Source organism: Camelus bactrianus, chromosome 4, assembly GCF_048773025.1.
Source record: "Camelus bactrianus isolate YW-2024 breed Bactrian camel chromosome 4, ASM4877302v1, whole genome shotgun sequence".
Taxonomy (NCBI): Eukaryota; Metazoa; Chordata; class Mammalia; order Artiodactyla; family Camelidae; genus Camelus; species Camelus bactrianus.
The window spans coordinates 65,869,043-65,888,769 of record NC_133542.1 but is presented as its reverse complement, the minus strand read 5'-3'; the positions used below and the strand labels follow the sequence as shown (position 1 = coordinate 65,888,769).

Here is a 19,727-nt window from a genome sequence, read left to right as displayed (position 1 = left end):
CCTCAATTCCCTTTGCCACGAGATGCAACCCACTCACAGGTTCTGGGATGGGGACGTGGGTGTCGTTGAGGGGCCGTGTCGTCTGCAACCACACTTTATTGCAATGCGGACTCCTGGGTCCCACTGCGGACGTGGGCGGAACCGCTGTCTCTGCCCCAAGAGTCTGCGTTTTACCCCCAGGCAGTGGGCAGGCAGGAGGTGGGGCCTGGGAGAAGGTGGAGCAGGTGGAGCTGATATGTGGGTTTTCCTGCTTCCATTTGCCTCCAAAGGGTCTCCTTCCCGTGCGGCGTCAGCAGCTATGTCCTCCTCCCAGAGCGGGGCCAGGGTGGACCACGCGGCAAGTAAACTAAAACCCAGGCCTGATGCGTGTCTCTGTTTTTATATGGGGGGGGGGGAGGCATGGGAAGGCAGGCAGGGTGCCCAAGAGGAGAATCCCAGGCTTCTCAGGTGGGTTCCTCTGACTCCCCAAAACTTGCTTTTCTGCTCCCAGGCCCTGTGTCACCCTGGTCGCCTTTAGGTTGTTGACGAGACCCTGGTCCTTGATGCAGATTGCGGTGGCAACAGTCATTTCTAGGTGTGTCTCTTAAATGAGATCCCAAATGCCTGTGTTCTGAGTCACGAGGGGCTGGTGAGGAGAGCCTGCAGGGGGGCCTGCCGGAGCCTGCAGAGGAATCCTGCTGGGAGAGGGGCTGTCGCAACCAGGTAGAAAGGAGGCTTGTCCTGAGCAGAGCTAGAGGCTGAGACCGACTATCTGAATGCAGAGAGACTTATCTAAAACCCTCAGGCTTCCACTGCTCTCCCGGCCACACTCCACCCCTGCTATCCAACCCATCCCATTGGTTCCTTTTCAGGGCCAACCCCTCCCATTGGCTCTCTCTCAGTGCTGACCCCTCCCACCGGCTCCCTTTCAGGGCCGCATGTGAGTCAGGTTTCTTTCCTGCCCACTATAGCCCTTTGCCTGTGCTGTCTGTCTTTCTCTAACACGTCCCCCTCTCTCGTCCGTCCCCTTGTGAGTTTCTACCCATCCTTCAGAAGCCAGTTCAGTCATCACATTCTCAGGAAAGTGTTTCTCGTCCTCCCTACCTACATCTGGATGCCCCCACCGGAAGCCCTCGAGGGCACCCCTGACCCTCTCTCATACCCTGTACCTCTGTCCGCACACCTCTTATGGTTGCAGTGTTTACCTCTGAAGTTCCTTCTGCTTGATTTTCTTCCTACCCATCCGTAAGCTCCCTGGGGGCAGGAACTGAGCTGGCTTCGGCCCATCACTGCATCCTCGGTGTTCAGCACAGTGCCTGGCACACAGTAGGAGCCTAAAGAATATTTGCTGAAGGGAGGAAAGGAGATGAATAGTTGCACCATCTAGAAGTAGAAGATGCTTCTTTGGAGAGAATGAGCCCTCCGTCAGTGAGGAGCATTCAAATACAGCTGGATGTTTACCTGGGGAGGGTATTTGTCTAGAGAAGAGTCAAGCATGAGATGAACATCCCAGATGAGTTCTGAGGTCTTCTTCGATCCCAGGAAGATAAAGGGCTAGGAAAACTGCGACAGAGCGGCTCACTGGCTGTTGTCAGAGAGGCCCCGGGGCTGTCCTTCTTCCTCCCCTAACTTCCATTTTCTCATCTTAAAATGGGATGATGATAATCATACCCCAAGCCATGGGGTTATTGTTTGTGACAATGCTTTCACGCTGTCTTCAGCTGGGTTCCCCAGAAGCAGGGCCTGGGAAGGGCTTCTTGTTAAAGTGACTGATTAGGGGCATGTTCTCAGGAAAAGTGTGTTGAAAGACACAGGTGGGGCAGGGAAAGAAAGTGAAGGAAAGGTATGGACTTGCCTGGTGATTAGCTTAACCTGTTCCCCTGGGGATCTCCAGAGTGTGAACTGTGTGATGGAGCTGGTTCCATCTTGAGACAAGGGAGCTGACTTTCTGTAGCCCACAGGAGTCAGGAGTCATTGGTTGCTGGGTGCTCTGAGGATGTGACCCCCCCCCCAGGCAAATAACTTCCATCCGGCCAAGGGTAAGAATGGGGCAGCTGTGACCACAGGAGCCAGTACCCACAGGGGCCAGACAGGTGCACCAGTGGGAGTGCAGGAGAGCTGGGTGGGCTCGGGCAGCCTCCACTGCACGTATTCGTGGTCATTGGAACTGGAAGCGATCAACCTTGATATCAGGCATCCAGTTTTGCCATTGAGGAAGTGGGAGCTTGGAGAGTTTCAGCGACTTGTCCAAAGCCCCCTAGTCCAGTCAAGGGTGGGAGCAGGACTTGAACTCAGGTTGTCTGCCTCCAAATCTCTTGCCTTGTCCATTCCTGCTCCAGGTGCCAAGGCTCACCTGACTGGGGAAGGGCCTGGCCAGTGGGGAATCTGGGTGCACCGTGGGAAGGGGCAGAAGAGGCCCCCCCCCCCGAGGGGCCAGAGCTGTGGTATTTCCTCCAGATCCTTAGCACCAGGGTACAACCAGCCTCAGCTGAGCTCTTGCAAACTCACCCCTCTGGTTCCTGCAAAGGAAGTAGAAATAACCAGGTGGAGGAGAGCTGCTAAGAGGCTGTCCTGAGCCCCCATGAATTGAAAGGGGAACTGACCAGGCGTACAAACCAGAAGTGTTTCCTGACTTGGGGAAGGGAAATCAAGCCCCAGGCTACCAGGCTTCCTGCACACGCAGGTGCACACACCGTCACAGCACACATGCACGCAAGCTCACAAGTGCACATGAGCACCCACTCCCTCACACTCAGCTACGCAGCCACACACACTGAAACACACACTCACTTCAAAGGCACCCACACACCCACGTGTGCAGACACACATTTCCAACAGCCATTCAGACACTAATATGCACCTGTGCCTCACCTCCATCACAGGCACAAACAGGCACATTCAGAAGAACAAACAGGAATGCACACGCAGCCACACATGCGCGTGACTGTCAGTTACTCAAGGATACACACATGTGCTCCCATACCTATTCACGCAATCATCAGATATCCACGGGGCAGGCCAGGCTCTGTCTAGGCATGCAGATACGTGGACACGCAGACACACATTTAAACATACCCCACACACACAGTCATAAAGGCAAAATGTGCACACTCACACACATAGGCAACAAGTACACACAATTGCACTCTAGGAACACACCCAGTTTTTCCCCAGCTTTATTGAGATATGATGGATCACACACAGTTGGATTGCTCTGTGAGTGAAAATGATGAGGGGTGTGGTTTCTTGAGAAGTCTTGCCTTGGTGGCTTCTTCCTGCATCACTGGCCCCCACCACCACCCCCAATATCCTTTCTCCCTTTACTGCTTGCCTTCCCCCTTTTATCCGTCCCCTCCTTCTCTCTTCTCCCATCTGCCTCCTATTTTTCTCAGAAGATGGGTGGCTACCACATTGACACAGTTATAAGAAATTCAACCTGAAAATCTTGTAGGCCTGGCTTTCTTTCTTCCTTTGCATGTTCCAACCCTTTTCCTTTCTTTCCTTTTTTTTAAATTCAAGTATAGTTGATTTATAATACTGTGTTAGTTTCAGGTGTACAACAAAGTGATTCAGTTATATAGATATATATTTTCAGATTCTTTTCCGTTATAGGCTATTGCAAGATATTGAAAATAGTCCCCTCTGCTCTATAGTAAGTCCTTGTTGCTTAGCTATTTTATGTACAGTAGTATTTTTATCAGTTAATTCCCTACTGCTCGTCTATCCTTCCCCACCCAGTTTTCCCATTGGTTACCGTAAGTTTGTTTTCCATGTCTGTGAGTCTGTTTCTGTTTTGTAAATAAATTCATTTGTATCCTATTTTAGATTCCACATAGAAGTGATACCATATAATATTTGTCCTTTTCTGTCTGACTTACTTCACTCAGCGTGATAATCTCTAGGTCCATCCCTGTTGCTACAAATGCCAATATTTCATTCTTTTTCATGGCTGAGTAAGAGCCCATTGTGTATAGATACCAAATCTTCTTTATCCTTTCATCTGCTGATGGACACTTAGCCAACCCTTTTTCTTTTGTTCATATCAGCCTGACTGCCTTTAGCTGAGGGTGGGGCCAGATGCCGATGAGTTTCTGGGGAAAAAAAAAAAAAAAAAAAGACTGAAATCTGTCCTGGAACCCACAGTTTGAAGAATTTAGTTGGAAAGCTAGAGGAACAAAGAAAGGATCTAGTCTTTTGTCATAGGAGCACCCTTTGTCCCAACTATCAGACCCAATCCCTTCACCTTAGGAAGAAAGGATGAGGTTGCAGAAGAGGTAGAAACTTGCTTGAGCAATGGCTTGTCCCAGGTGTCTCTATACCCTGTTCTGAGTAATTTTCCCCATACCAGCCACATCAACCAACAGCCTAATGGGGCTGGATGATGAGGATGATGGTGGTAGTGGTGGTGGTGATGATGATGGTGGTGGTGATAATGATGATGGTGGTGGTACTAGTGGTAGTGATGAGGGGTATCAACTCAAATGACTACTTTATGCCAGGCTCTATTCTAAACTGTTTAGTAAATTATTACTCTCATTCTGCAGATGAGGCAGCCAAGGCACAGAGAGGTGACATCACTTGCTCAAGATCACATAACTGGTAATAATGCCTGGCAGACTCAGAGAAGACACTTCCCTGACTCATAAATGACCCAGAGGCAGGATGCCAGAGCAGAGAGAGGCTGGGGACACCCTCCCACTGCATCGAATCACTATCCAGAGCGGGCATCTGGGGCCCAGGGGAAGGGACTTGCTCAGGTCACACAGCAGGATGGCAGCAGAGTCTGTTTCAGGACTCCAGTCAAGCCAGGACTTTCCAAGATGGAGAGTCACACTGTACAGAAAGAAAAAAGGTCAGAGCTACAGTCAACTCCAGGATAAACAAAAGCATTGACATCGTTTCAAAATGATCTATGGTCAAACTGGCAGCTCAGTTTTGTCTAGGGCCCCAGTATGTGCAACGTACAGAGTGGGGAGAGACCAACTGCCAGAGTGAGCATTCAGAACGGAAGTCACTCCCCCACCTTCTGTGCAAAAAGAGACCCAGGGCTAGATTCTTGGGTAACTTGGTTGTGCCTGCAGTTATGATTTGAGATGACCCAAGAATGCCCATCCACCCCGTTTCTTCCCATTTGCCTCTTCCAAGTCCTGACATTCCACCACCTGAGAGTCTTTCCTCTGTGTCCTGATAATCATCCCAGCTGTCATACACAGCCAGGTGCCTCACACACCTCTTCTCGCTAGATCCTGAGAGGTGGGATTCTTCATTACACCCACAGAGAGACTGAGGTTCTGAAAACGACTGCATCTTGACCGAAGACCCCAGCTGGTAATGGTCAGACGAAGATAGGGGCTCACTTTCGCTAGAATTCAGGACTTTCTTTCCTGGAGCAGTCACTGGTAACTTGGAGTCCTCCAGGCTGTGACTTCTGCCCCTAGAAGTGGGATTTCATGTGGAATGTCTCCAGTGTGAGGCTGGGGGCTCTAAGGATGTTTAGATAGAAAGTGAAGCCCCGGGGCGACTATGAGGCTGCCTGATGGGGGACATCCAGATCCAGGCTCATAACCTTTGCACAGGGACCCCTGGACAGGGCTAGCAAAGCAGAGAAATAAACCTGGCTCCTGGCACATGTGTTTTGGACTTTTTGTTTTTTTGCTTTTTGACAGCCCCGTAGATCAAAAGCCAGGACTGATTGAGACAGGTTTTAACAGACTTTCTTAACTAAAGAAGGTTTTTTGTTTTGTTTTATTTTTCGTGAAAAATAGCTGGGAAGTACACACTTACAACAAGTAGAGAAGTGACTGTGTGTAGGTGGGGGTGGGGGCGGGGGCATCCCCGGCAGAGGGAACAGCAGGTGCAAAGGCCCAGGTATGGACTGTACTTGATCTGTTTGAGTGACAACATGAAGGAGAATGTGCCCAGGGGGCCAGGAAAGAGTGGGAGGAGATGAGGCACCAGGAAGACAGGTTGTTCCTGAGCTGAGATGTGCAGGGTTAGGTTTCACTAAGCACAGACAGCATAGCTGTGAACCTCATTCCTGCTGGGTTTAGTGGCTGAAGAATTCAAAGAATCTCCTTATACAATTGGTAGTAGCTCACATTTCTTTGGTGTCTTAATATATTTACAACCCCTTTTGTAAGAACACACTTCATCCCATGTTTTATCTTTAAAAATCCCTGGGAGGTAGAGATAATTATCCCCATTTTCCAGATAAGATAGCTGAGGCTCAGAGAGGTTAAGTAATTTTTTTTTCCCCCTCAGGGTGACCCGGCTTGTGGAACTGCAGGAATAAAGCTTGAACCCAAGCTGATCCAGGCTTGTTCTGCTACAAGTTTTATTTCTAATGCCCAGAAGATAGCATTCAAACACTCGAGAAGACGCAGGACATTCGCTTTTTTGAATTACTGTGGTTTTTATTTTATTGATGTGCTTAATTTAAAAAATAGACATGCTCAGGGAATGGCAATCCAGAAATAGAAAAGGGTTTATAGTAAAAGTGTCCCTCCCACCCCTCTCTTCCACTCAAGTGGATTATTTCTTTGACCCTTTTTGAAGGTCGAGAGGAACACACTTTTAAAACTGGTGGAATGTAACTTTATAAGTTTCGGTTGCAAATGTAAAATTTTATTTCAGCTGGTAGAATTCTTTCGCCCTGGGAGAACTGACAGTTTTCAAAAATGAACCCCAAAGCTTAAAATACTTGGCTTCCTCCCTGTTTCTGCCTTTTGAAATCAGATATATGTAAATGCCAGAGGTGAAATTTAATATCTTTAGAAAACCAATGACTTCCAAGTACAAAACCAAGTAAAAAGGCTATTTCCTCCCCTGGAGATGGTGATTTTTAGCAGCATTTCCTTGGTTCAGTAAAGGGCAGAGAAGCGGATGGGCCTCTATGGTGCCAAGTCTGCCTCCAGTCTCCTGGGCTTGTCAGTTTCTCCCATCTTATTTATTGTCAGACTGGAAGGAAAGCCATGATCTGATGCCAGCCCCAAGCCAGAGAGCCTTTCTTTCTTTCCTTCCCCCTGTCCCTCTCTCCCTCCGCCCTCCCTCCCTCTCTTCCTCCCTCCCCTACTCCCTTCCTTCCTTCTGTAGGGGAGGAAAAACTTTTCCTTTACCCTCTTACCGTTCTGTTCATGCAGCCTGCAAATTAAACTGACAATGACAGATTCACAGGAGAAAAAGGCATATATTCCTTTACTGAGGCTAATATATTTATGTGTGTAGGGGCTTCACAGGAAAAAAACTGAAAACTCAAAGAAGTGGTTAGACTCAGGGGCTTATCTACCATCTTAACAAAGAGCAACAAATGGTGGAGAAGTGACTAGACGGAAGGAAAGGAGCTGGGGATAAGGGGGGTGGGACATAAACTGTAGGAAGGTAAACATCTGGGAAAGCTGGTGGAAGCTAAGGGTAATTTTAGGAAGATTTGTTTATGCAGATTCACCTCCATCTCTGGTGATAAACGTTGTTCTCCTGATCTGAGTAGGGGGTGTTCCTTCACAAGGAGGATTTATGTCACCATTACAAAGGGAAATTTATGCCCTGCTTTTAGGCAAATAGGTGAGGTGGGAAAGTGGAGGTAGAGAGTTCTTCCTGCATCGGCTGCTTCTCAGTTGCCTTCAGCTCAAATAATCCTTATGCCAACGTGGCACATTTTGGAGTGGATTCCCTTAACTTCCTTCCTCTCTTTCTCCCCTCCTCCCTCCATTTCCGTCTTCCTTCCTGTCTCCTACTCTCTCCTTCCCTCCCTTGTGACTTCATTTCTCAGCGACTGTGATAGCAGGGGTGGGACAAATCCTGTCAATCACAACCTCCATCACACCACCCTCCCTTCCCAGGGATGCTCCAGAGCTCCCTTCTATGGAGGGATGAAAGGGGAGTCCCTGGCTTCCCCCCAAAGCCCCTTCCCTAGGCTCCTCAGCCTGCAATGGTGGTCCGGCACGCCCCCCACCCCCCACCATGGATCTGGCCTGTCCAACCCCTGGCCTTTGCACAAGCTGCTCTCCCGCCGGCTGCCTCCTCCCAGCTTCTCTCTCTCCTCATCCCCACCACCTCCACGACTCAGCTCTCACCTGCTTCTCCTGACTCACTGGAACGCTTCTAGAAGCCGCTTTAAAACACTTTCCCCTCTGGCCCTGGGAGTTGGCCCACTTCTCCGGGCGCCGGAGGGGAACGTGAGAGAACTGGGAATGAAACCCAGCTCTGAAAAGTTCTGAGTGATTTTGAGGAAGTCGCTTGCTCCCCCATCTGAATCTCATTTCCTCCTCTGTAAATTGAGGGTTGTGACCGGCATCTCCTGCAGCTTAAGCCCCGTGTGTTTCTGCTTCTGGGGAAGTTTCCCGTTTCCTTGAGCTGGTATTTCCTCTCTTTCTCTCTCTGACTCATCAGATGCCAGGGACCTTGATTTTCCCCACCAGACCACCCCTGCTGACATTTCTCTTCCCCACAAAGGCCTCAAGGAGGTAATTTTCCCTGCTAAGAACCTTCTGGATTCGCATTCCAAACCCTGCCTACCAGAGGTCACCTCCCATCAGTGTTCCTGACACGGAGACTCTGAGGAAGAAAGGGACCTTGGTAAGAGAGGAGCCCAGGGTGCCAGGATGGAGGCTAGCTGCCCGTGTTGACGAGGCAGGAGTGTGAAGAATCTCGTTACGCGTCCTTCATCCACCTGTTCACCCATCTCTCCACTCAGTCAACACGTGTGCATCACGCGTCTCTTGGGTGCCAGGGGTGTGCTGAGGGTGCAATGTCACAGGACAGATGCGGCCATGGACTGATGGGCAGGCTGCCCACGAGAGAGTTCCACCCATATGGTTACGATAAGTGCCGCAAAGGGGACCTGGGGGGACCTTGACCCCGTGACACTTCCTCTAGGACTTTAGCCAGGTGCAAAAATGGAAGAAGTGTCTTTTCCTGCTTATTTGCAGGAGTTCCTTGTAAACTCTGGATACCAATCCTGTGTTAGTTTTCTCGGTTGCAAACATCTTCTCCCAATCTCTGGTTTGCCCTTTAATTTGTTGTGGTGTCTTTTCTGTATGTTTTGTATTTTAATGTAGTCAAATTGACGCATATTCTTCTTTAAGGTCAGTGCTCTGTGTGTGAGTGGTTAAATAAACATACACCTAGTCTGAGGTAATAATGATGTTTTCCTCAAAAGTTTTAAAGTTTCTCTTTTTCTTTAGGTCATTTACCCATCTATTATGTAGTGTGTGTGTATGTGTATGTTAGGAATCTAACTTTATTTTACTTTTTGAATGGCTAGCCAATTGCCCAGAAGTACTTTTAAAAATTGTGATAAAATTCACGTACCATAAAATCTACATTTAAAATGGTTAAGCTATGTTCAAGGGCACATTTCCGTGGCATTTAGTGCATTCACAGTGTCGTGCAACCATCAGGAGTGTCTAGTTCCAGAGCTTTCTTTGTCACCCCCAAAAGGAAACCATGTACCCATTACGCAGTTAACTCCCACTCTCCCTCCTCCAGCCCCTGGCAATGACTTCTCTGCTGTCTCTATGAATTTGCCAGTTTTGGAGATTTCCTATAAATGAGTCACAATATGTGGCCAGTTGTGTCTGGCTTCTTTCACGTAGCGTAATGTTTTCAAGGTTCATTCATGTGGTAGCATGACTCAGTATTTCATTCCTTTTTACAATGAATAATATTCCATTGTATGGATGTACCACATGTTGTTTAGCCAGTCATTGGTTGAAGGACATTTGGGCTGTTTCCACTTTTCAGCTGTTGTAAATAGTGATGATGCCATGAACAGTCTTATACAAGTTTTTGCTTGCGCACCTGCTTCCAATTCTTTTAAATCCAGCAACACTTTTTGAAGTCTGTTCTTTCCGTTGCTGATCTGCTGTCTCACTGCTGGTTGACACCGAGTCTCCCCACGGGTGTGGGTTTCTTTCTGAGCTCCTTATTCCGTTCCATTTGTTCCATAATCCATCCTGGCACCAAAACTATACTGCATTCATTGTTAGAGTTTCACAGTACGTCTTGATATCTGGTCAAGCAAGAGCCCAACTCTTCCCACCCCTGCTTTGTCAAGACCGTCTTAGTCGTATTTGGCCCTTTGTTCTTCCAGTCAAATTTTAGGAGTGGCTCCAAGTTCCACAAAAACTCTGTTGGGGAAAAAACTCAATTTGTTTTGAGTCTCTTGGTGGATTTGCGAAGAACGGCTGTCTTTGTGATGTTGAAGCTTTCCATCACCGACTCATGGGCCTTTTCCCTCCCATCTAAAGACTTTGGCCTGTGGTTCTACCTAGGTCACTCTCGCCCAAGTCTTCACCTAGTGAACTCCTCCTTCCCCTGGTCTCAGGGTCCTTGGCACCCTGTATCTCTCCCTCAGAGCCCTGATCGCTGTGGTCCTGAAATCATTGATTAGGTGGGTCTTGGTTTACAGTCTGGGCTGCAGGCTCCTCTGGGGCCATGATGCCGTCTTGTTTGTTTGCCTTGCTGACCTCAGCTTGAAGAACAGGGGCTGACAGAGAGGAGGGTCCCCATAAATATTTATTAAAAGAATAAAGGAGATAATCAGGAAGGAAGGTCTTCTGGGCCCAGAGCACTTTGGTCACATCTAGAAGAGAGGGTGAACAAAGTCACTTAGCTTGCCTGAGCCTTGGCTTTCTTCCCTGGAAGACAGAGATGCGATTAGGGTTTGTAGAGGATGATGTGAGCTCAGGTAGGTGTGGGGCACTTGGAGCAAAGCCTGGCAAGCGATCAGAGCTACCTGTGTTTGCCTGCCCTGCCTTTTCCTCCGCAACTATTCAGCCTCACGCTCCTGTGATGGTCCTGTAGACCCCAGAGCACTGGCACCAACGGCCATCCCATTTTGATTTCTCCTCTCCCGTGAACTAGTCATCTTATTCCCGTTAAGCAGATGACTCAAATGAGTCTCGGAGGGGAAGAATGACTCATCTAAGGCCTTAAACCTAGAACTCCTGACCCCAAAGCTAATGTATACAATCTTGAAGGTGTTTTCCAGCTCAGACATTCAGTCAGTAGAACTGTTAGATTTTGAGAACTATATAGCTCCTCTCAAAGCAAAACAAGACCAAAAAAGAAAAAGAAAATAGAAAAAAACCCCAAACTTCTAGACCCACAATGGCAGTGTTGATTTAAATTATCTTTATTTTATTGTTACCAAAATAGGTATAAACCTAAAATTAAGCATGAAGTCCGCATGCTCATAGCCCTCTAAACCAACCATAAAACCAAAACAAATCTTCTAAGGAAATACAACCACCACCACAAAACCAATAAAATCCAAATTAACAACATTAAATTAATGTGACTGATGATGTGTTGCTGAAATCAAACCTCTTATATCGAGTTTAATGGTAGCAGAGTGAGAATTTACATGTTTTGTTTCCTGTGTCATCATCTTTTGATTTTGATCACTATGAGCCATCTCCTGAGCCACTGTCTGAATTACTGTCATTGTTCTCTTAAAAAAAAAAATCCTTTGTTATCCAATTTGATGGGCTGAGCAATTTAAACAATGCATCCTCAAATGCAATAATGAAAAATGGGAAATAATGCACTTCCTATACCATTGCTCATTGAATATTTACTGTGATATTCACCACTAATGAACTATTACAAGGGAGTTCACCAAAGACAATAATGCAGCAGTTTATGCTTTTGCTGAGGATCTGTTGTGCTGACTGCCAGTCATTCCTGAGCCACTGTGTGGGGTTGATGATTCAATTCTCCCACCATTTTTACTCCACTGGACCCATCAGGAAACTTCATTCTCCCAAGCTCCAAGGCATCACCCAGCCCCCCTTGCAGCCTCATTGCATCCTTCAAGGCCTCTGTTCCTTTCTCATTACTGTGAAACAATTAAAATTAGACATCACACCCAGGCTCTGTGCCATTTTCAAGCTGTGAAATTACAGTTCCAAGGTATTAACATATTTAAGAACTTAGTCTTAGTCTAAGTCTGATTTCTTAGTCTCTGGAATTGACTTTCCACAGCAAATGATCCTGGCGGAAGTTTCGAGTTTTTTGCACAGGCAAAAGAGATGGTCAGGAAGCCCAAGGAGTGGGGTGACTGTTGTGGTTATGAGTTTGTGAGGGCAGCCGGATGTGCCTACATCAACTCGCCAGAAGTGAATCATTGTCATACTGGGGGCGCGCAGAAGCACAAACTCTGCAATAGATTTTTTTTTTTTTTAAGTTCCCTTCTGAAATAAATCTAGTAGAGAACCCCAGGGTGTGTGGAGAATCCTGTCGGAGAAACTCTGGGCTCAAAGACCACGCAGTCTGCGAATAAACCCGGGCAGGGCCTGCGCTAGCTGCCCAGTGACCAACTCCTCACGTCCAGAGCTCAGGACTTGGGGGCTCCGGCAAGAGCGGCTCCAGCCTGCCGGCCTGTCGCTGTCTACATCTGCGCCCTTCCTTCCCCAGGAAACAAATGGTGGATCAGACCTCCCAGGCTCTCCGCTTCCCCCGTGTTTGGCGGGGCGCCAGGGCACCGGGGCCCCTCCCTGCGGTGCTGGGTGACAGAAAACACCCCACGCTCTGATGCTTCGGGTCCCCCCACCCCTACCCCCACCCCCACCCCCAGCACGTGCAGGCCCGAGAAAGCAAAGAGGCCCAGCCACCCTCACCAGGGATTTTCTTTTCTTTTCTTTTCTTTTCTTTTCTTTTTTTTTTTTTTTTTTTTTTTTGCTGGTTTCAGGCTTTTTTCTGCCTGAGTGAAAATGAAACAAACACCCCCTGCGCCTCCCCGCCACCAGACACACGCGCAACGACACTCCCGCACTCGCGCGCCGGCCTCCTAGCTGCCGTGTCCGGGGCGGGACCCGCTCTGCACAAACAGTTGCGGGCCGGGCGGGGCTGGGAGCACGCCACCCGCTGCCCAGCGCTGCCGGCTCCCTCGCGCCCCTGCCCGCCGTGCGCTGCCCGCCGCCCGGGAGAAGCGCCCGGCGGCCCGCCGGCCGGAGCGCAGGCGGCACACCCCGCCCCGGCACGCCCCGCGGGGCTCGGGTGGAGGCAGCGCGCCGACCGTTCGGGCAGCCGAGGACGCCACCGGGGCCGGGAGCCGAGGCGCCCGCCAGCCCCGAGCGCGCCCAGCTTCTGCGGATCAGGTGGGTCCCGCGGGGCGCCGCCCGAGCCCCCGGAGGCCGCGAGCCCGGCCCGGCCTCGGGTTGCTGGCGCGGGGTGCGGGCGGCCCGGGGAGAGGACGGGCCACCGCGCCGGCCCTGCCCTGTTGCTGCCCTGCCTGTGTCCCCGCTTTTGTTCTTGTCGCTACCTCTGATCCCAACTCTTACCCCATCTCTGTCCCCATCCTGTGCCTGTCGCTGCCTCTATCCAGTCCTACACTCCGGCCTAAGGGACTGCGGGCTGAGGGCTTCCCTCGGGATCCGCGGGCTGGAGGCAGGAGAGGGGAGGCTCAGGAGGCGCAGGGTAGGACCACCGAGGAAGTCTAGAAAGGAGGGAGGGATCTGTCCCCATCTGTGGAGCAGGCTAGGGGAAGGGCTCTCTCGCCCAGGACGAGATGGGAAGAGGATGCCTCCAGGAAGGGGAAGCCTGGGAGGGTGAAGTGAGGGGCGTAAGGACCCCTGAGAGCAGGGGCGCAGAGGAGGAGAGGTCAGGGAGCTCGGAGAGCCGAGGACCAAGCCCCACACCGGGCCTGGGGAAAGTTCCAAACATTGTAACTTTGGAAGCCAAGCGGCCTGCTGCATCAGGGTGAGCGGAGGCGAAGGGGTCCCTTCAAGTCTTCGAATCACCAAGTTCCCACTCAAAAGAGACACCACCCCGCGTTTGAAAATGGCAGAAAAACAGCTAAACAGAATGGTTGCACAAACTGTTGAAAGGCGTCCAAGAAACAGTAAAGTGGAAAAAAATGTCAGCGCGCGAAGAGAGAAGGCAGAGCGACTTGAGATTCCCCAATCTTCCCGCGGGCGGGGGCGGGAGGGAGGGCGGCGCGGACACCGTCCTCGAGCGCTGCTCCTCCCCGCAGGAAAGACCCGAGACGCGGGCAGCTGCTTTTGTGGTTTTGCTTGTCGTTTGCACTCCTGGCTCCGGAGCAGGCCTGGTTGCCTCCTTCATTTACTAAGAAATAGGTGGGTCTCGGGGGGGGGGGGGGGCGGGCGATGCAGGAGGGGCGCTGGGCTCGCTGTCTCCAGCTGAGAAACCCTTTCCCAAGGAAAGCCTCAGTTTCCACAATTAGGAAGCAGAGATGCTTTTGTAAGGAAATGCAAAGTGCGAGGGGGCTCGTGTGTGTGTGTGTGTGTGTGTGTGTGTGTGTCTACGTGGCTACACTAAACACTTTCCACCTTGAGTTATTTCTGGGTGTACCTTGCCACCCCTACCAAATGCGGAGGCAGGTGCAGATCCCAGTTATTGTTACATGTAGCAGGTGCACAGTGAGTAAGACAGAGCTGAAGGAGTCCCTAGGGGTTACCTGGTCAGGGAGATTTCCAATTTTGCCCCTGGAGGCCTAGGATCCTGGCTCAAGGGCCACCCTGGTGGGGGAGGGGCGCCTAGGCGTCAGGGCTCGGACCTTTCCTTTCCTTCCTTCAGACAGAACCAGTTCAGTTCTGCCTTTGTGTCTTCTACATGTTGGGAAACCTCAGAGGCTGTGTTTGATATGGAATTCTTCAGAGCCAGTCCACTAGATCTGGCTATTTTTGGTGGAGAAACTGAATCCAGAGGTGTGCAAACGGATTTGGGTAAGACCCTCTAGGGGCCATGCCTGACCAGGAAACCCCCCCGCTCCTTAGTCATAGGTCAGGAACGCCTTTTCCCGGCCTCGGTGGCACTGAGCCACCGACTCAGCTCACAGCACCAGCCGGCCTAGACCCCTAACTCCAGGGCCCCAGGGCCGCCTCCTTACCCTTCAGGGAGAAGCCTGTGACTCTCATCCTCTGAGCTTTTCCAGGGACTTTCACATGCAAGTTTGTTTCACTGGCTGAGGTCAAAAGTACTAGTTTCTCCAGAAACTCATCAGCACACTGCCCAGCCCAACAGGGGAGGGTATATATCATCAATCCATTTTATCGTTGAGGAAATGAAGATTCAGAGACGCTGAGTAACTCGTGGGCATTGAGCTCGTAAATGGCAGCTGGGATTTGAATGCAGCTCTATCTGGCTCTAAGGCTTCTGCTCTTTCCATTATATCATCTCTCATGATGGCCCAAAAATGGCTAATGGACAGATGTCATCAAGATGGGGGCAAGGGTGAGGGGAGAATTGCTGAAAGAGGGCTACACTAAGGGGGGACTGGACATTCTTATAGGTGCATTCATAGCATAAATATAATTATATTTGAACTGAATGTGTTTTCTGCTTCATACATTCTCTTTATTTTAGTCTTTTTTTATAGACATTTTCCAAAATTATTTTCCTAATTTTTAAACAAAGTATAATGTCCTCCAATAAAATCCACAGATTCTAAGTGTCAGGTTCCACAAGTTTTGACAGCTGTTTGCACCTATGTCACCACCACGCAAAATGAGATATGAAACCTTTGCATCATTATAGAAATTAATTTCCAATTAATGTTCCTTCCACCCTTCCAAGCAACCATTTTCTGATTTTCCTCACTTTTGATTAATTTCATCTGCTCTTGGACTTCACGGAAATGGAATCACACTGTGCATCTGTTTCATGTCTGGCTTATTTCACTTGACAATGTAGAGTTTGTTAAATTCACCTGTGTTGTTGTGTAAATGAGTAGTTTTTTCCTTCTTACTGCTGAGTGGTATTCCATTTTATGGCTCTACCATCATTTGCTTATTCTCCTCCTGGTGATGAATATTTGGGTTATTTCCATTCTGGGCTATTATTTCATGTAGAAGTCTTTTATGGACTTTTGTTGTAACTTAGGAGTGAAATTGATGGGTCCTAGGCTATATCATTTTACATTCCCACAGCAATGTGTCAGACTTAGGATTATTCCATGTCCTTGACAATACAAATAGCCATTTTCATGCCTGGTAGGGGTATCTTATAGCTTCTGCTTTTATGATGGAATTTTAAGAGTTGCTGGAGAAGACAATGTGATTTCAGGGGGAAGAATATTAAATAAGATGGTTGTATGGAGGCCATTACTCCAGAGGGAAGGAACCAAATTGTACCTGGAATTGGAACATTTGGAATAGGAATGTATGGGCTCAGGAGAGTTCTCTGTGTATCAACTGAGGTTTAAAGATCTGATCCTTGTGCTCGGTAAATAGGCAAGTTGATTCATACTCGTGGCTAAATGCTATCACTATAATACGCGTCTTTTATCTCCAGTTCAGATCTCTGTTGTAGGCCCGGAATTCACACATCTCATTGCCCTTTGGGTACCTCTTCTTGGATGTCTCAAAGGCACTGCAGACTGGATAAATCCAGAACAGAGTTCATTATCTCATGCTGGCTTTCTGTCATGGGTCACTGGATGAATGATGGTGTTTCTAGCCGAGGGAATATGGAAAGGGGAATGTTTGTGGTTGGGCAAAGAGATAATGAATTTAGTTCCAAGCTAAGTGGTGTGGAGGAATTGAGGAAGATAAGAGCTGAGTTGCACTGGGCAATCAGGAGAGTACTGAAATACAGTGAGGGCAGTTTTGGTGGCATGGAGGGCAGGTAAGCTAGATTGCTGGTAGGTGAGAGAGAAAGAAGTAGAGATGGTGAGTAGAGTCAGCTCTTTCAAGAAGTTTGTTTGAAGAGGTCAAAGGAGAGATTGAGCTATAGTTGTAGGAATATAGGGTGAAGGAAAGGATTTTAGGATGGAAAAGGCAAGTGAGATATAGTCTCAGGGGAAGGATTCAGTCCAGGAGAGGGAAGGGATGGCAGATAGAGCTAGATGCTAGGAGGAGCAGGAGGGAGTAGGGAGGATTGGCTTTGAAAGAAAGATGGATGTCTCTGTTTCTAAGACTGGATGTGAGTCAACAAAGATGAGAAAGTTCATCAACTACAAAATTCTCTGTTGACTCTCCATATGCACAACTCCTCATCATGACATGTGAGGTTTTTCACTATCTGCTCCCTTCTTATCTCTTATATATATATATATATATATATATATATATATATATATATATATATATATATAGTATAAATCAGTTAGCTATGGCTGCAGTTATGCTGCTTAACAAACATCTCCCCCCCAAGATCTTAGTTTACAACCACAAAGGTTTATCATTTCCACTATACGTCTGCTGGAGGGCAGCTGTGACTACATGGTTTTGTAGATTTGCTCCAGGTGCTAGCCAGACAGAATATCAACTCCATGTATCTTCTCATCCCAAGACCCAGGCTGAAGCTGCCACTAGACCTGGTATATGGTGAAAGCTGATATGTGTTATGCTTCTTAAAATCTCCACTCTGAACTGGCACATGGTCATTTCTACTCATATTGCATTGATCAAAGCCAATCATATGACCAAGTCCAAAGTCAATAGGACAGAGATATATGCTTTGCCTATTGGCCCAGAATGGATACTTGGGAACAACAATTCAATGGACCACAAACATTTGTTAGAAAGTCCTTCATGCAGGTTCCCACTTAACGTTCTCCAAACTAATCCCCATCACACAGCCTGCTCTTTTGTACCATGTTCCCCTTTCCTCAGCATGACAGTGGCCTTTCAAGTGTCTCTATCCTTGCACAAGTGGTTCCTCTGTCTGAGCATCATCATCATCACCCTGCCCCACCCCCATCTAATCTAATTCTGTCAATCCTACCTCTTTACCAGCTCTCCAAAGAATTCCTTTACTTCCAACCCCACTGCCCCTGCTGAGTTGGCATGCAGCCCTCTTTAGCCCTGTGTGCTCCCTGTTCTCTGCTCCAGACTTGCATCCCCCAGTAAATCCTCTCCCTGCACCCTAAGTCCTCTTTCCAGACACCAAATTAATGAGGGTTTTCCATTTTTCCAAGGCTCCTCTCTGCTCTCAGGATAAAGCATATGTTCCTTGAGGTGACATCCAAGGTCTTGCATGAGCTGCTCTCTGAACCTCTCACCACCCTCACCTCCCCACCCTTTGGAATATCTGTTCCAGCCTGAGGGAACTATGGCAATTCCTGAAACCCTCTCCTGGTTTGATGCCTCTGGGCTTTTTCTCATGCTGCTTCCTCTTCTTAGAACAACCTCCCCACCTCCTCCCCAAACCCACCTGCAGACTCCTGCTCATCCTTCAAGACCCAGCTTAATCATCACCCTCTCTGAGAAGCCAATCTCTTCATCCTGCCTCTCATGAATTAGGCACTGCCTCCCGACTTCCCAGCCCCCAGGTGTCTGGGCATCCTTCAGTACACTGCCCTGGATACATTCTGTCACATGTCACCTTTTCTTCCCTCCTGATTGTGAGCTGCTGGAACCAGAGGGCACTGTGCCCGTGACCACAGTGCTCTTTACCTGACCCTCACTGGTGGGTAAGAGTGGCCTCTGGAGGCCCACTGCCTGAGTTTGTCTTCCTAATGCCTGTCAGACCTGGGGCAAAGTACCGCCCCCTCCGCCTGGGCTGAAAGGTCTGCTGAGAAAAGCTTCACCCTCCGTCCTAAGAGAGTGAGGCCACATGGGTCAGTCTGGGAAGTCAAAAAGTGATGTAGATTCGGACCATGGATGGTAGGCAAAGGCATCATCATTTAGCAGACTTAACCCAGAATTATTTATAAAAGTCCTCGCAGTTCTAAAAAGAGGAAGTAAAAACATATCATCAAGAGCTGATCTGCTCCACTTGTCTCCACCCAGCATGGAAGCGATCGACCTCGGCTGCCTGTGGTCAGACCTGGCTGCGGCTGTTGGCAGGACTCAGACTCCGGCTTTGTGGCCAAACAAAGTCTCCTCAAGGAGCGGTGGTGGGGATCCAATGCTTTGTGCTCACATTTTGTGCCCCGGGGGGAAACCGCATGCAAGCATTCTCCAGGGAGCTGAGCATGGGGCACGTGCTTCCTGGAGTTCCTGTCTCAGGCCGTGTGTGGTTGGCAGATACGCATGGCAGGAAAAAGCCTGGCGCTGCCGCTTGGGCCAGGTTCTAACTGAGAGTGAGTGATCCGAGGCAGAGGAGAGCCCAGTGGGAGCACATCTGGGAAGGTAGAGGGAGAAGGGTTTCTAGAAGGATATGGCCAAGAGGGTGGCCTGGTTGAGAGGCTGGGTAGAAGAGTGGGCTCTGGAAGAGATCAGCTGGCTGTGGATCGACAGCAAGACCCTGCTGGGAAGGGAAAAATACTTAGAGTTGTTCTTCCTGGAGTTCTTTGCGCTAGTGGACAGTTAGACAAGTGAGACCGTATATGCACCTCACTCGAGCCTCACAAAAGCCCTGTGAAGTCAGCAAAGCAGGAATTATCCTCCCCTCCCCCCTCATTTTACATGTGGGGAAACTGAGGCTTAGAGTTTTTATCTTTTGCCCCAAATCTCTCAAGAATGAAGTGGCAAAACTGAGGTACAAAAGTGCAGTCCTGATGCCGAACATAGTTTGGCTTAGAGACCCTGGTGGGCTGTGTGCAGTGAAGGTGATTCTCAAGGTTGGGGGCGGGGGGCGGTGCTGGGGCCCAGATCCATGTCCAGCCCAGGAGAGGGCCCCTGCCAGGCACTACTCAGCCCAAAATTAGCCAGAGAGAATGAAAAATAGCAGCCGTAAGAGGCTGTGGAGAGAGAGGCCAGGTCTTATGATTAGTTCCTTTTTTTTTTAAAATGAAGTATAGTTGATTTACAATGTTGCGTTAATTTCTGGTGTGCAGCATAGTGATTCAGTTATAAATATAATATATATATTCCTTTTCATATTCTTTTTCATTTCAGGCT

At 49.0% G+C, this 19,727-nt stretch overlaps 1 protein-coding gene and 1 long non-coding RNA gene across 3 annotated transcripts in view; one reads left to right on the top strand and one right to left on the bottom strand.

Annotated features, from left to right (window-relative positions):
• Positions 1-3,118: 3,118 nt before the first annotated feature.
• Positions 3,119-13,828, bottom strand: LOC141577490 (uncharacterized). Of its 2 annotated transcripts, XR_012506536.1 has the most exons (4): positions 13,263-13,828; positions 8,052-10,561; positions 5,210-5,413; positions 3,119-4,812 (listed from the first exon to the last, which is right to left on the bottom strand). It is a non-coding gene; the product is annotated as an uncharacterized LOC141577490 (long non-coding RNA). The 2 variants fall into 2 exon arrangements; XR_012506535.1 differs by having other exon boundaries at positions 3,119-5,413; positions 13,263-13,826.
• Positions 12,784-19,727, top strand: part of GGTA1 (glycoprotein alpha-galactosyltransferase 1 (inactive)) — a 60,090-nt gene continuing 53,146 nt past the window's right edge. Inside the window, exon 1 of the mRNA XM_074362152.1 lies at positions 12,784-13,079. The gene's annotated coding sequence lies outside the window, so the exon portion shown is untranslated. The remainder of the gene's footprint in view (positions 13,080-19,727) is intronic.